Source organism: Cuculus canorus, chromosome 2, assembly GCF_017976375.1.
Source record: "Cuculus canorus isolate bCucCan1 chromosome 2, bCucCan1.pri, whole genome shotgun sequence".
Taxonomy (NCBI): domain Eukaryota; kingdom Metazoa; phylum Chordata; class Aves; order Cuculiformes; family Cuculidae; genus Cuculus; species Cuculus canorus.
The window spans coordinates 31,328,725-31,345,750 of record NC_071402.1 but is presented as its reverse complement, the minus strand read 5'-3'; the positions used below and the strand labels follow the sequence as shown (position 1 = coordinate 31,345,750).

General features: G+C 42.1%; 1 long non-coding RNA gene across 1 annotated transcript; it reads right to left on the bottom strand.

The window, feature by feature from the left end:
- Positions 1 to 228: 228 nt before the first annotated feature.
- On the bottom strand, positions 229 to 12,873 carry LOC128851334 (uncharacterized). The gene is made up of 3 exons (XR_008448687.1): positions 12,735 to 12,873; positions 2,077 to 2,340; positions 229 to 1,573 (listed from the first exon to the last, which is right to left on the bottom strand). It is a non-coding gene; the product is annotated as an uncharacterized LOC128851334 (long non-coding RNA).
- Positions 12,874 to 17,026: the final 4,153 nt, after the last annotated feature.

The following is a 17,026-nucleotide window of genomic DNA, read 5'->3' as shown; positions in this document are numbered from 1 at the left end:
AAATATAACAAATAAGCCCAACAGTCCCTTGCATTTTTGAGAGCCTAAGTAACAGGTTTGTGGTCTGATTAATTCATTATTTGGGGGTGTTTGAGGTTAGAAGTTTTGAAACCACCAAACTTTCAAGTCAAATAAGCTCCACAGCTGTAATTACTGAGAAATTTATACAGATATCACTTTCAGGTTAGGCACATCTGTCTTGTGGCTATGTACATGTATATGTGGGTGGATGGATGGATGGATGGATGGATGGACAGTTTTTCCTGGAAGGTCATTTCCACTGAAACCAGTTAGGATCACTTTAGACTGAGCAGGCTTAATAATAATTGTACAATCTTTACATGTTCTCTACTTGTATCTGTAAGGAGTTGGGTCTAGCTAGATATGTGTGTGTAGATGTGCACCCACGATTTACAAGGTAATGAGCCCCTCACCTGGCTTTAAACAATGGCTATTGTCACCTTCTGAAGGCCTGCAAAGTGCTCATTATGTCCCTCATTCTGCAGTCTCCTTTCCAGGGCTGCTCCGTGCAGAAGCTCCAGGTTCCTCCAGGTTCCTTTTCTTTCAGGTGAGTGCTGATAACACCTTGTGGGGAATTGCAAGTTAAACACTTCAGCGAGTTAAACTTAAAGAGAAAAAAACAAAAACCAAGGGAAGCCTACCGGTGGTAAAAGATAAAACCCACCACATATACTTAACTGGTCTAACCTTATCTTGTTATCTCATAAATTAGCAGAGTTCGATCTAATTAAGTGCTCACATGAAACGTAAGTTGTGGTGTGACTCATTAGCTTGAAGGCACTTCCAGCCGCACAGGTAGGGCTCTATTGTGCTGGAGGCTCAGTGAAGATGCAGTTCACGCCCCTGATGGTTTGCAATCTAAAGCCTTGCATCGTCTCAAAAGGGTGGGCAGGCAGTCATTTGGTAGATGCAGTTCGTGTCTTTAAAATGTAATTCTGCCGGATTATTGCAACTCCTAAAGCTATATCAGCATAGGCTTGTGACTTTTTGCTGTTATCAGCTGCATTTACTATGCCAGGAGTGTTGCCTAATACACTTAAACTGATAACCTATATTACATCTGACGCAGAAGTTTCTATAGTAGGTAAGACCTAGGGGATCAAACTGTATAGAGGTTTATACCTCGATTTATTTATGCATTTATTTATTTATTTATTCACACATCGAAGTTTACCAGCAACAGAGTAGTTGATAAGCTACTGTTGCAGATCCTTCAAAAATGCCCAAGAACCAGTGAAAATTGTAATATTAGGAGCAGATTTGGATCCCAAAGCCGTGACCCAGTAGATTCAACAGCCAACAACATCCATGGGAGCAACGTGTCTAGCATTTCCAGACAGATGTATGTGAGATACAGTCCAGTGCCGGTGAACATCGTTTGTGGAGCAGGACAAAACCTCTCCCGGCAGCCCGCTGGCCCTTGTCCTCTGGGCCATGCAGACTACAAGCCCTGGGGAGGGTGGGAGCGAATGCAGTCAACTGGAAGGAGAGCAAGCTGGGAAGGAGAGCGAGCTCTTGCATTTCCATTCGTTTGCCTGAAGGGGGAGGAAACCTGCAAATAGAAAAAAAAAAAAAAAATCAACTGTCTCCTTGGTTTGAAAGAAGTACAAAAAAAAATGTAAGAAAAAGCAGCTGTAATAGCAGCTACAGCCTCCCACGCTGGTTCGTCTCAGCTACTAAGGGGTGGAAATGAGGGAAGACAAACAAGCATCTGGTCTTCTTGATTAGCATCTGACCCGTGAATGTAAAACCCAGTGAAATTCAGAGGGGGGGGAGGGTTTCTCCCAGGGAGCTGTGCAGCATTCCTGGGAACAAAGAGCGGCCCAACACCCAAAGCTGCTCACCTTGCAGAGCAGGTCAGCCATTCACATCCCTAAGTAGGAGACAACTCCTTTCTGCCACTTATCCCAGTAACTCCATTTGGGTTGTCCCAGTCCAGGTTCAAAGCCTTCTGGTGGCAGCCCAATTTATAAACCCCCTTCACCAGCCCCCCTCGCCTTGACTGGCTGCCTCCTGCCAACGAGCCCCTTGTGCTGTCAGGGGCTGTCTTAGTACCTGCAGTTTGCTGAAGGTCCTCAGCGTTCTGAGCACCTCCTGCACTCAAGGGGAGCGTTGTGGAAGCCAGGGGCAGGCTCGTTTCCCATGGACAGCCCTACAGAAATGGGCTGCAGAGCTGAACTGGACCCACAGGAGCTCCACTGCTGGAGTGCCTACTGCACATCTTCAGTGGGCTTCAGCATCGGCACTGAGCTCCCTGCTTCTGAAGCCAGACTAGTGCAGATGTAGGGATATACAGGTATGGGGTTGTTTTAATTAATGCTGCAAGAGAAAGGAAAGAGGTGCAGTTAGGAGAAATGCAGCAGACAGAACTAGTGATGCCTAATCCCGTGGGAGGTGTCCCTGCCCGTGGCAGAGGTGTTGGAACTGGATGATCTTTAGGATCCCTTCCAACCTGAACCATTCTATAATTCTATGCCCTGACATATTTAGAGTTCAACCCCAGCTGCTGACTCTGCAGAAGGTAGCCAGGACCTTTCCCACCTCATAGAATCATAGTATAGTTTAGGTTGGAAGAGACCTTAAAGATTATCTAGTTCCAACCCCTCTGTCATGGGCAGGGACACCACCCACTAGATCAGGCTGCCCAAGGCCCCATCCAACCTGGCCTTGAACATGTCCAGGGATGGGACATCCACAGCTTCCCTGGGCAACCTGTGCCAGTGCCTCACCACTCTTGTGGTGAAGAAATTCCTCCTTATGTATTAAGGAAGGGACCCTGTGTTTTGTCAGCTATAGGATGTATACCCAGATCCGTTTACAGAGGGCATATAATCAGACAGGCTCTCCTCTAAGATCACTGCTCCATGTTAAGCAAAATAGGCCAGTGGGATTTTTTGCCCTAAAGAAATTACTTAGAGGATCTGCCCAAGGAATATGTGTGCCATTACCCTCTCTCGGGTATGGACAGAACTGCTGAGCCATGGACTGCTGGTTTTGCTGTCAGCACCCAGCATTGTGGCATGTGGCATCACCAGCCCTCAGCATTGCTGGCACCCAGCATCCACCCAGCATTGCCAGCATATAAAATCACCAGCATCGTTGGCACCCAGCATTGCTGGCTCTGTGTGCTTCCCAGCACTAAACACCTGAGAACCTGGGCAGCCCTCAAGAACTGTCTCTCACTTACATCGGCAACTTTTACTGCGTCCCTTTTCACCTGTGGAAAACTGACCGTGGATCCAAACTGAAAAGCATCCTCTTACTTTGGGGTGCAAACTTTGCAAAATGGCATTATTAGATCCTGATGATCTTTAAAGCAAATGCTGTTACTGCAGCTGCTCACCACCAAGAGCACACTGCACCATTTCAGGTAAAAAAATGTTAAGAGTGAGCTACCACGAAGTTTTAGCCATTTATACATCTCTCAATATTTTTAATAACAAGGCAATTCTTCTTAGATTTACCATACCCTGGTTAAAACAGTTAGAGCCAATACTCAATAAATTCACACCCTTTATGTTCCCCTTTTTTTTAAAAAAAAAATGAGTGATAAGCTGTTAGCACTGGGTAAGTACGCAGTCTTGACAGATTAAAATTAAACATGCTGTATAAAGGAAACTGATAACCCAGAGGCAAGCACCAGAAGCAATGGCCTCAGAAATTCTCCACCACTCAACAGTGACACATGGCCAGTGAGCACAGACCTGAGGCTCCAGGACATGGCTACTAGCTGACTTGCATGTTACAGGAAAGGTTTCCTTCAGCCATGTGCTCTGCCAGCCTCCTCATTGCCCTCCATCCTCTAACATCACAGGTACATGGAAGTCTCCAGTACTTCCAACAGTTGCCCACTTACCATGGATAAGTGTTGTTGCCATGTTCTGGTCACTTCTCAGACCTGTGAAGCTGAGCTGGGTAATGAACTGCCAAAGCAACAAAGGTCCTAGAGAGCAAGAAGTGAAGAGCTTTTGCCAACTGGAGGAAGGCAAGATATCTCACAGTGTGCTGCAGAGCAGCTGCTTTATTTGGCACCAAATAACATGGGATAAATCTTCAGAAACTGTAGTACCACACAGAAAGTTCAAGGGGGAGTAAGAACCTAGAATAATCAGGTTGACATTAAAGTAGGTTTACTCCCAACACAAGTAAATCAAGCACTTGCAGAGAGCCAGGAATTCCTATGCCAGTCTCAGAAAGCCAGGTGTCTCTGGCAGATGTGGTCTGACTGTGTACCCAGAAAGAAGAGCGACAGTACTCAGTGACGTGTATAATGCTCCAAAGCCTGAAATGATTACCAGGATTACCTATCTTGTCTCCCATCACCAAAAGAGTGACAAAAATTGTCAGCCCAGAACACACAGGTATGTAGCTCTCAGTGTAGCTTTACTGAAAAGTAGAAAATAAAACCAAACCAAACAATAATATTATGAACAAGGGAAAAATACAAGCCCAGTAGGAAAACCTCATGTAATGTAAGTGTATTTGACAAAAAAATGGAGATTTACAGTCTAACTCCAGACATACTACTAAAGCTTTCTTTGAAAATCCCGTTAAAGTTAGATATAAAAGCATGTGGGTTGTTCCTCTGCCTTCCCCAGGGCAGATAAGTAATCAAAACAAACACATCTATCTGAGGGATCTGTTAATCCTCCATATAAACAACATTTCACCACGCAAGTTACAGTGAGCTTAGTGTTCCTTGAGCATTGAGAAGCGTAGTGCTGTAGTTCAGTCCTCATCCTATGCACACAACCACAAAATCCAAGACATATTTGCATGTCCTAAGGTTACCCAGGGCAGGAGGCAGGGCCAAGTGCCATATTTGGTCTCTCTCTGCACAAAATACAGCAGTCCAGTTCACAAAAAACCCTGCTTCATGGTAAAAGCAAGTAGGTAGAGGTAGGCTGGTACAGGGTTTGAGGCAGACAAAGGATGTATATTCACTTTTCCCTTGGTTAGTAGGAATATTCATGAGGAACTCTTTCTCTTAATGCAAAGGAGCTCCTTCGTTTGTTCTTCGGTGCTCTAAGACTGGAGTGCAGAGCCCTGTGTAGCTGGGTGAAGTCTGGCATAGGGAGAGCACATGCCCTTAGGGGCTCCAAGATGATGTCAGAGAGACAAAGTTTTATTGCAAAAAGGTAAGCAGAACCCTTTCAGAAATGCTGCCAAACCTGAAAGCTCAAGGGATCCTCCACAAAGGATCCCTTCCAGGCACAAACTACTGCTCATGCTGGCTTAAGAGTTAGAAAGATGAATTAAGAATGTGGCCCTGATGGAAAGTGAAGGCATAAACCCTCAACAGCCTTCTCAAGGGACTTCAGTGAACCAGCAACCTTTTCACCTTGCAGCTATGGACCTTTTGTCTTCCTGGCTTTTACCCTGATTTTCTCAACAGGCACACAGGTTCCTTCTGGACTTAACCGAAGACAAGAAGGTCATTGGCTGAATCTGGGACCGTCCACACATGAGCTGGTTTTGTTTGGAAGCACATTTGTCCACACTGGCCCTGATCATGTCCTTCATTTTTGAACTTTGTGTCGGATGGGGCTGGTTTTGCAAGTTAAGCTGCAAAATGCTGGAAGGAAAAGGAGAGCTCCAGGAATATAGAACTGCTCTGACATGTGCTGCCCCAAAAGCAGAGATTCGAATTCTGAAAGTAGGACTTGGTAAGGCTGGAAGGGAAGCCGGGGGAAAGGAAAAAATAAGAGTTTTCCCATATATGCCACACTGTAAGATAGTAAAGCCATTGCCTTGGGCATTATCTAGAATGGAGAAGCTGAAATTGATAGTCACTGGTGGTATAATGAGTGTGAAGTTAAAAAGGCCAGCCAGTTCAAGGCCATGTCATTAGCGATGTTCATTGCTGCAGAGAGGGTGGCGGGGTTGATGGGTGGCCACTGCAAAATACTTGCAGTCTCTGTGAGGAATGATATCACAGAGAAAGCGTGGACCTGAGAAAGGGGGAAAGGAAGAGCCAACTGCCCACGGGGTCTCATCTCCTGGGCCTGTCCTGAGACACATGAATTGCAAGTGATGCCCATGAAGGGCTGAACCAGCTTTAAGCAGCTGTGAGGTAAATCTCTTTTCCCCTGGGGGCACACTCAGCCTGAGGTGGTTCTGGCAATAAAAGGCTGTTCTCACTCTTCACTCTTCCCTTGGTTGAGGGTGTTATCATCAGCATCTCGGTAGGGAGTGGATCTTCCACTGAATAAAAAAGACTTGGCTGTGATCATACGGTCTGGCAACTGTTGTTGTTTATTGCTGCCTTCTTAAATACCACTATCCCAATCACAGCAATGTTACCTGTCAGTCTTTTGAATACCTGTGTGGAAAGGCAAATTATTTTCCAAAAGTAGGAATCTGATACCAAGTTTGCGAAAAGACATAATCAAAGGCTTTTCAGATACTATGTATTTGGCACTGATTAAGAAATACTATTTATAGCTGCCAAAGGTAATTGGTCATAAAAAGTATCTCTATTCCTTCTTTATAAATGAGGAAATTGAGGCATGGAAAAATTGACTTGTTCAGGTGTATATAGAAAGCCTCGGCCATGGCTGGGAACAGATATTTTACTAAGTCCAGTCTCGAACTTTTTTAGTGTTGTTACAACTTTTTCCTGACAAAAACTCAGCCTCTGTGGAGGATGAGAAAATTCTGTGAGAAAGTTTCCTGTTAGTGGTGAACAAATGAATCCTGCTTTTCCTGTGGATTTGCATCCGGAAAAGCCAAACTTCCCATTCTCAGCAGACTCCCATGATACCAACACCCTCCCCCCAGGTCCCTCCCACATCTGCTGGTCTCTCTGGGCCCAGCTCAGCCCCAAGCAGCTCTGCTGCTGCAGGAAAGCTGGTGGTGATGACCATCCTTCTCTTGGGGAAAGAGGTGACTTTGGGTCTCTTCTACAGAGTAGCTGACCTTCTTGGAAAACTCATAAGGAATGTGGTCTCTTTGCAAACACTTCTTTGAAATGTGGTTGGATAGGTTCAACAGTAACTGGGAGATTCCAGTTTCTTCAGGGAAGCTGACTAAAGCAAGATTAGGCTTCAGCTAAAGCTTCTGCCACTGTCTGGAGCTGTGGCAAGTGCTGTAAATTTTCCATTCCTCAAAATGCTGAGTGGGGCATTTTGGAAATAATGTAGATTATTAGTACTGACCCAATTTATCTCCCAGGAAATCGCAGCAGGAATTGACCTATGTTACAGTACTGCTTTGTGGATGTTCCTCAGCAGTGTAACAGCTCCCCACTCCGTGTGTCACTGCTAGGGCACCACAAAGCCATGACTACCCTCAGGCACAGGATAATGGTTATGTGGTCCAGTGCCATTTTATCCCAACACAGCCCCCTGGGGCGAGCTTTTAGCTGCTCTGAGGTTTACCTCTCACATTTGTAGGAGTGGAACTAAGGCACACTGACAGGTATGATTTAACAGAAGTCATTAAAAAGCTGTTAATTGTACAGTTATTTTCACTGTTCTTCATAGATTGATTTGTTTACTGGCTGAGACAATGGTACTGCTGCTATAGATACAAAAGGGGAAAAGCAGTCCAAATTTACCAGCTTGCTCTACCATGTTTGCTCCACTCCAGTGGATTTTGCCTTACCCTGGATGTGACCATGGTCCCAGCAGAACACTTACCCTTTTTAAATTTATTATTTCTATCTATGCCTGCTAAAGGGTTACAGATACTCTGACATCTTTTTTCCTCGTACATCACTGTATATGTTTAATTATTCACCTTAGCCTACCTGATGCAGAAAGCACAATGTAGTGTGTCCTGGCTGTTGAGAAAGAAGCAGGACATTTAAACCAAGTAACACAGCCTGAGCAAGAAGCCTCAGTCCATCTTATGGCACCAGCACAGCTCCCCTTAAGATCTTTCCATCTACATCACCCTGAAAATAGTACACTGTTTAGCGTAGTGCAATAGTAGACACTATGACAGATTTCAAATACATTTTCTGTAAAAAAGTAACTTCTTTCCATAGTAAAAATCCACATTTCCTTCTTTTGTGGACTTCAGTAGTGGCAATAATGGCAGTAGCCAGGGAGGCAAGTTGATTGTAGAAAGAGAAAAAGGTGACCTGGCACCCTAGAAGCTGGGAATGATGAAGCAAGATCCATACAGAGAAGTCAGCTACATAATGACAATGAAACATCTGTGAAATGACCATGGAAAAGGCAAACCATGACCATACAATGCATTTACTGAGGTACAGCTGGGAGACAAAGGGGAATGTGAACACCATACTGCAAGGCCTTGGTCAGGCATCCTCTGGAATATAGGATATGACTCTTTTCACCTGCACAAACAGTGTGATTTCATACTAGAACATATAAAGAGAGGAACTACTATAACTCTTCAGGCACAGCAGTAGGAACTACAGCTTCAGGCTGTAAACTGTAATTTGTAAATCCTGGCTATATGAGGCTTTATCTCTTTGTCTTTTTTTATCTTTTAATCATCTTTTCCTGCTTTTCCTTGTTCTTTCGTTCCTTCTTCCATTGCTCTCTAGCCTCTCCTCCTCCACCCCCTTAGTCCACATCACTGAGTGCCATCCCCTCCAGGGAATGCTGCTACTCTTTAGGTCCCATTCTACTTTGCGCTATTCCCCAGAAGGAAGGAGGACATCCAAACAGCAAAGGGCCCTCCATCATGCAAAGGGATCAGTTCAGAAGTGAGATTAAGACTAGAATACTTGACATAGAACAGCGTTCTACAGCCTCACAATGCTGCATGTGCACAGCAATAAGGCAGAGAGACTCCTCATTTGGAGGAACAAACTTTCTGAGTGAGTGAGCATGTGATAGGATTGCCTGTGACAGAAGCAGGTAGATTCAGTGACACAGGTAGTCCCTTCCAGTGGCATGTTTCTTCATTACTCTCACATATCCTCAGCAACCCCAGATTTGCAGTCTGGGACTTAAACATGGGAAAAATAAAGCCTTCAGTTTAAGAGGTTCTGCCTCCAGTTGTCCAGTTATTACGAACAGAACAAAACAACAACAAAACCCCTGCCTTGCCTTTGAGCATAGTGAGTTTTTTTAATGTCTAGATACTTCTCAGATCGTTCTGACAATCTTGATAGCAATCACCTCATTACTCATCTAGTGCTTCATATATCATTATCATCCTAAACTGTGTTACCATAGTTAAGAAGGGAAAACTAGTCTGTACCAGACCTAATTTCAAGGTAGAATTCAATAATAGCTCAAAGTTGAAGACATTGTAGCGTTTATACCCACAAAGAACTAAATTGTGGCTCAATAAGCTCACCTTACAGGAGATGGCTCCTGTTCCTTGCCCCAACATAGCAGCTTCAAGTGGATGGATGTTGGGTTATTATTAGCTGTAATCTGTTTTAAGACTAACCTCAATATATGCCTTTGAAAGGCAGTTCATATAGAATGAAATTCACTTGTAGTTAATACTCATCCATATATCTATCTTACTGGATGCTTTCCATTAAATGGAAAGAAAATGTTGGACTGTGTATCTCCTGTACAGTGGTGACAATAGAGCCATTACAATGCCATCTCAGCCTCACTGCCTCACTTAGACATCCCATTCAGGAAACAGTTTCATCTGCCTGGAAAGAGCATGAAAACCATCAAGGGTCATTCTTAGCTATTGGCAAATGGCACTCAATGTTTCACCTAAGATGTTATTCCAATACAGTATTTATTAGTGAGGAACTCTTACCTTACCTTAGAAGGTCCAGAGTTACCTATGAAATTAGTCAATAACCTCATGAGCACCTTAGAATGGCTTGTTAATGGTTTGCACTGCTATCCAGCCCATTGACCTGGAGTGTCTTCATATCAGAAAACAATTAATTTAATGTCTTTTCACTTTCAAAAATTGTCTGTACTAGAAATAGAAGACAAATGTTTAGAATAATGTTTCTATTCGTTGTTTCAACACACAGTTTTTTGTTTTCTTCATAAAACTTTTACCAGATGTGGCTTCTTTCTTAGATACTCTTTTCTCACATTTCCCTTTAGAAACTTAAGTGCCATTTTAGCCACATTTTGCAGGCAAATATTTGTTTCCATTTCCTTTTCTTTAGTAAACACTAATGTTTATTTGTAACCCAGTTTATTTTTTTTACAAAAGAAAGCAAAAAGAAGCAGGAAGACCCAGGTGATCTTGAAATGCATTTCTTTGAGTGTTTCTTTTTCTGAACACCTAATTTCTTCTATTTGAGTACCTTCCTAAGTACTTAACAAACCAGGGGTAAGTGGTTATTTGAACAGCATTTGCCTTATTTGTTTTTTTGTTTGTTTGTTTGTTTGTTAATTTTCAGTTTTATGCTTCCTCACCATCCACATGGTGCATAAGACATCACCTAAAAGCCAAACAGACCTGCTTTTCATTTTGGCAGCTTGAGCTCTTCCAAAGTGAATAGATGCATTATTTTTGCAAAAGAATCTTGTGAATTGTGGTCGTTCCACTGGTTGGGAGTTTAAAGACAAGATCTTTAGAAGGATTAGCAAGTGTGGAGAGTACACAGCTCTCCTTCCTCTTTCTCCCACTGCAATTTCACCCACTGTGTACAGAAATCTGCTACTTTTGTACATTCACTGGATAACAATTCACTATTGATGAATCTTTAATCCATTTGCTTCCACTTATGGGATAACTAGATATTTTGCTTCATAAAAAGGAAAAAAAGAATCAGAAGTAGGCTTGCAATGAAATTCACAGTGGGCATTGCCTCAAGCCTGTGTCGGTGTAAGAAGAATGTCAAGGACAAAATAAACATTAAAGTTTTTCCACTCACTGGAGACTAAGTTATTTGTTAATGAGTTACAACTACAAAATGCTTGTAAACTATCCCGCCCTATTTAACTTCCTTCTTCTCTGCACTGCTCTGTACTGGCTGTGCAAACCTCTTGGAAGTGAGAACAGGAGGCAATCAGAATCTAAGTGAAAGGAAATTGAATCCATTTGCAGAAGAGTTAGAGATAAAGTAACACCTACTAGGAAAAAAGAGTAGCTTTTACTACCTTTTTCATTATATTTCCACATCATTTTATTTCCTGAGGATGCCAGTACTGATAGCATTGCTACTTCCTTAATGAAACAGGAATTTCGTCTTGGTTTGGTGTATCATCTGGAGAGTTTTAACCCTACCTGCCATTAAAAAAAGAGATGGTTAAAAGAACATTAGAGGCTGCAAAGCCAGGTATTTACAAATAGTAGCCAAGATTAAGAGTATGGAAATAAGAGAGTGCATTTACACTACTGTCTAGTCTTCAGTCATGGAAGAACATACTGTTCTGATGAAACTGTTGCCTAACTGGGAATGGGATGATGAGGTGCAGCTTATATGTATTTGTTCTCACTTTTCAGTCCCTTTTCCTTTACTTAATACACACTACTGAAACCCTGTTCTGAAGGCAGAATTATTAATTTCTTCCTAGGCTGTTTCACAGAAGTGTTATCTTATTGTCCAAGCATGCCAACACCACAAATTAATTTATTTTCCACAGCACTTGTCTGGGAAGAAAAGAATTGCCATGAATTTCTTGTTTCATAGCTGACAGCTGAGACATAATCAGCAAAGTCCACAATATTTTCGTAAATGAAGCAGTCAGCTCTCAAGCAGGCATTCTGGAAGAGAGAAGCACCACCACTAGATACTTCTGAGAAGTCTGATTTTAGCAGCATGTACAAGCTTTCTGTAACAGAGCCAAAGACAAAGCACAGTTCTGCACCGCAACGCCAATTGCCTTGGCTGTACCTCTTTCAGCTCCTTCAACTGATACGGCTAAGGTCCAACAGCTTCCCACAGTCAATAAACCTGATCCATCACCAAAACAGGTCCTTGACATCCATCAATTGAGCTGGGATCTCAGAACAATACCAAGTGATCACATATTTAAAACTTCAGGACAGGAAAGACAGCGGGTGTCTGATTTTGCGTTGGGTGAAGTAGCCCACAGGCAACAGACTTTAGCTTTTCCCTGGATCTCACTAGCCAAATTTTTAGGTAGGCTTTTTCAATTTCAAGTCCCCAGAGGCCCTTCTGATAGGAGATGCCAGATCTTGCTTTCTGGTGACACAAACCAGTCAAATTGGGCAAGCAAGGAAGGTCTTGAGGTCAGTGCAGAATGTGCCTAACTTGTTCCCACATATCAGTGCCTTTTGATGAATTACAAAATACAAAAAGTGGGATATGAAAAATGATGACTGTGTAGTTCTATGTTTCCCATTGCACAGAGGGATGTAAGGTACACATTAAGACACTCCACCCTCATGGTGTGACCCGTAACTGGTACATTCCTCTATATTACTTTCTCACTTTCACACTAATTCATCTCAGCATTTTAAATAGTTACTGTTTGTTGGTTTTAGCAGCAGAAAAAGTTGAGAAATAAGAAATCTTGTTTGTCTTAAGGGTCACCTCATAACAACAAATCTGTCTCTATTTCTATTAATACACAATTTACCTAAGCACAATATTAAATAACTGCAAAAAGCAAGGCCTCTCGATGCAGAACAAAGTGTGAGCTTTTACATGCTAGACTCCTCCCAGATGAGATTGCACCCCTCATCTCTATTAAGCAGAGAAGTATTCAGGGGCATAACCAGTGGAGTAATCTCCCGCGCAATTGTACTGAACTTATTCATTAATTGTTTAATTTCTTCATTACCTGGCTTTTTTGAAAAAAAACCCACAAACAATCCCAAACACAACCACATACCATTTTGCTGGTGCTGTGCAAGCAGCTGGCTATGGACCAGCTAAGGAGCAATGCTGCATCCCAGACTTCTTCAATGACTTTCACAGCTCCAAGCAAGAGCTTGTCCAAGGATCAGTTGCATTGTCTGTGTTGCCTGCTTGGGCAAGGAGGAAGTGAGAAATGCTGCAGTGTGCCTTGCGGACAGAAGATGGGGAGATAACAGCAGCTGCCAGTGGGTATGTGGGGTGAGGGCGTTTCCTTTTCCTCCTTGCGGGGCTCTGAGCAACAATAGACTGATGTAGAAACAGCCCTGGCTCAGGGAGGCTGTTCAGAGAGAGAAGCTCCATGTCCTCTGACGAGAGAGGTGGCGTCTGAGCTTTGCCTGAAGGCACAACTATTTGTAATTTAGCTGCTGAGCTGTTTTGTGGCCATAAAGAGGAGTAGATCTTACAATATGAAAAGCTTTACCATTTGTTGGGTGCATACTCACTGCATGGGATGCTGCATTTCGTGTCTTAACTTACATTGGCCTCACTCATAGCGCAATCAAAGAGCACTATGAAGAAAAAGAAAATAAAAAACCCCTAAACCCTCAGCTCTCCTAAACTAGCTCTTATTTACTTTTTTTTTGGTGATTTTAAAGTAAATCTTCAGTGAAAAATGAATTGTTGCAACTCCACTGAGCTTTCGCTTTTCCTTCTGCCAAAGATGTAATTGAAAAATTACTCTTAGCAGGGAGAGGCCACAGTGTCCGAGGGGAACAATATGTCCATTGCTACTCCCCCTCTGAGATACTCTTAGGAAGTGTATCCTGCCAGCAGACACCAAAGGTAAACTGTACCATATGCCTGAGATGACATTCACCTGGTTAACATATTAGGTTCATGACAGAAGATATGGCACATACTAAAATACCCACATACACAGATGGGAAATGGCATTAGGAACAGCCTCACTGGTTAGAGGTATCTCTGTGCATCAGCTATGTTTAAATTTCAGATTAATATGCAACTACAGCAACGTAGAGGCTCAGGGACTTCGGGAAGGATGCAATACTACAGAAATCATATTCAGTACTGATATTTAGAAGGAGCTTGAGGGAAATGGTTTCCGCAGTGATACTGTACACACCACATGAAACTGTTTCAAACCCACATGAGGTATGAAAACAACTGACAGCCTGTCCTCCTGCAGCTGATGCACCAGTAGGAGAGTGTAGCTGTTACTAAAATGCAGACATCAAATTGGCTGTCATGTCTGGCAAGTTTTAAAAAACCTTTACAGAGGAAGGTCAGCATGAACTAGGTTGGATACAGATCTCTTTGTGGGTGTGCTATGAACTCTGGATGCAAGTTGCTGCAAATCTAGAAGCAGAGGCATTTAGTTAGGACAGAGGCACTTGCCGTTCCCAAAACCTCCAGACTTCTGAAGGTAACCCAGGCTTCTCTGTACATAGGGAATTTTGTGAAGGAGAAATTTTACATAAATGGGACGGCAATGTGTTCTGTTAATCTGTGTGACTAAGACTGTGATGCTTGTCTTACTTGAGATAACAGCTTTCCTCCAGCAACTGCTTTCCTTTAGCTCTAGGTGGATTGGTCTGACTATAGTAAGTCAAATAGAAAATATAAACAAAAGTTAATATTAAAAACATAAACAGAACTTATCATTTCTCAAAACAGTTTTCTCCTGCCTTATTTGGACTGTGTTACTGCCTTTTAAACAACTTTTCCATCCTAGCTTGAGCATAGTCTCTTTTTTACAAACACATGTGCATAAATATACATTTGTGTCCAAATGGACATATACAAATACACACACACGCATATATATATGCACAAATTCCCTATAGTATTCAGTAAACTGCAAATGCCAGTTCTTTAATACTTTTATCTATACAGTCCTGTATACTATTCCAGTGGAGTTGAGGGGAATAATCCATTACCAATTGTGTAGTGTAGTAATTTTTATTTTCTTAGGTTGGATTTTTGAATTCCTCTTCTTTACAATTTCTGATTAGTTTTAAACTACCAATAAATGTTCAAAATGGAGCAGGAACTTTGCATGGCTCTTCAGGCCTTTTAGAGGAATAAAACTTCTAAATCTTTTCAGCCCTTTTAGAGGAATCAAACTTCTAACTCTTTGCAATGTTTCAGGCTTTGATTGCTATTTATTGTTCTTCTTTTTTTTTTCTTCACCCAAGACTAATTCTGGTTTTAAAAAAAAGCGAATCTATCAGAATTATCACTTTAGACTAAATAAATTATGTATGATTTTCCATATTTCCTCTATAAATTCATTCTTATGATTTAATTAATTGAATATTTCTGGAATCATCAATTAATGAGAATTTTTTATAAAATTACATATCTGAGAGGTAATATTTTGGTTGACCAACAGGTCACATGGCATTTCAGTATTCTTCTACCTGAGTTTTTGCACTCAGAATGAGATTCCTACTGCAGATTTTTTTGCCATTGCACATTTTGCAAATATTCTTGTTAGGATACATCTACTTTGCAGTTATTTTCATGGCTCAGATTTCATAAGAAGACATGCAGGATGAATACACAGCTGTTAATTTAGGAATTGTCTTCTCTGCAAACATTGGTTGGTCACTTTTCTTTTGCAAGAACTTGCATTTAAAAATGAAAGTAGAAGAGGGGCCAACTAACTAGATTGATATCAGAACTCAAATACATATGTAAAGAATGCTTTGTAATTTTCTGAAGGCAAGTTCCGAACATGATCATGGCAATTTTTTTCTAGGTTTATGCTCTAAATCTCTTTGCAAACAGGTTTTAACACAGAACATTCACCTTATTGCTACTGACTTGCATTCCTTTGTGTCCTTGATCTTGATATTTCCTATTCATAAGCCATCTCTGAAAGTTCAGGGACAAAGGTGGCATTTAAACTGCCTGCACATAACCACTTGAGCCAAGTCCTTTATTTCTCTAGAGGTAATTTCTGCTACGCTGAAGTCACAGGAGTACTGTAGACAAACAAATAACTCCCTGAGAAATGATGTTCAGCAGGAACATCAGCTAGTACAGGACATGGACAGTCCCTGCCAGCTGCAGTCCGAGGATTACTTATTCTGGCTGCTATTTCAGCTGAACAGTGACTGAAATATGTCACAGCATATTCAGGGGTCTTGGTTCTTCAGGTATCGAGATGGACTACTTGCTGAAGCGTAGCACAGCTCAGATTTAGCCTGCGTATTTGTGCCTGGCCCAGCAGGGCATGGACAAGAGGTGCAGCCTGTTGCGGGAATTTGAAAGCATGCCTGGGTGCTCCAGCTTAGGTGGAGCCTTTCAGGCCATGCCAAGGAAAAGAGGTATGATTGGGGTGTCTTTATGCCTTGGCAAGGCTCAGCAGCCCTGTTTCATGTCAGACAGCCCTCCTGTCTCTGACTAACTGTAAGTATTGCAAGATACAAGGACTCTGAATTCCTTCTTCTAGGGGTGACTCAGACAACAGGAACTTAGCCTTACCATAATTCATGCTCAGTTGCCTTTATAACTTGTCCTTTAATTAACCGATACATGGAAGAAACCTGTTCTCCAAGCTATTCAAAATGTAGCTATTCAACATTAATCCATGGTCTCTATCACTATATCAACAGACACCAGCACAATTTATTGCAACTACCTAGATTTATCACTTTGGACAGAAGTGAAGTCACTGTAAATAAAGGAACATTGTTTCAGATCAGCCTCTCTTATGGGCATGATTATAGCTTTAAGATCAATTCAAAACTGACTTCCCAGAATGTCATGGGATACTGAGGTCTGATAATGATATATATCCTGAGCTAATGAGACTGGTTATCTTAAAAAATAAGCAGCTCTATTTTCCCGAGCTGAATTCTGGTGGTAGTGTTTGCTAAAATGCGTGGCCCCAGCCCAAACTAGTAAATAGCAATATACCTAGACAATAGACTTGTGTCTCTCTTCCTCCAAGGTAAAGTCGATTCTTCCTCTCCTCCTAACCTCTGCTTTTGTACAGTTTAGTGAATATTATTAAGCACACTCCACATTTAATTCTGGAAATGGCTGCATTTTACTTATGGGTGAAAAACACAAGGTTATAGTCTCATGTTCTGTTTCCTTCTGCAACAAAGCTGGCTGATATGCTTGTCCAGAGCTGCCTGTTCCCACCCCCGCACTGTTATCATGCTGCCCTCACAGTTGTGCCAGTACTGATGGCACACAGGGCTGCCCAGTAAACCGGATCAGTGAGCTGATCTTTTAACTGGGTTGAGAGACTCCAAAAAAACTCTCAAAACAAAACATATCCAGGGCTGCGCA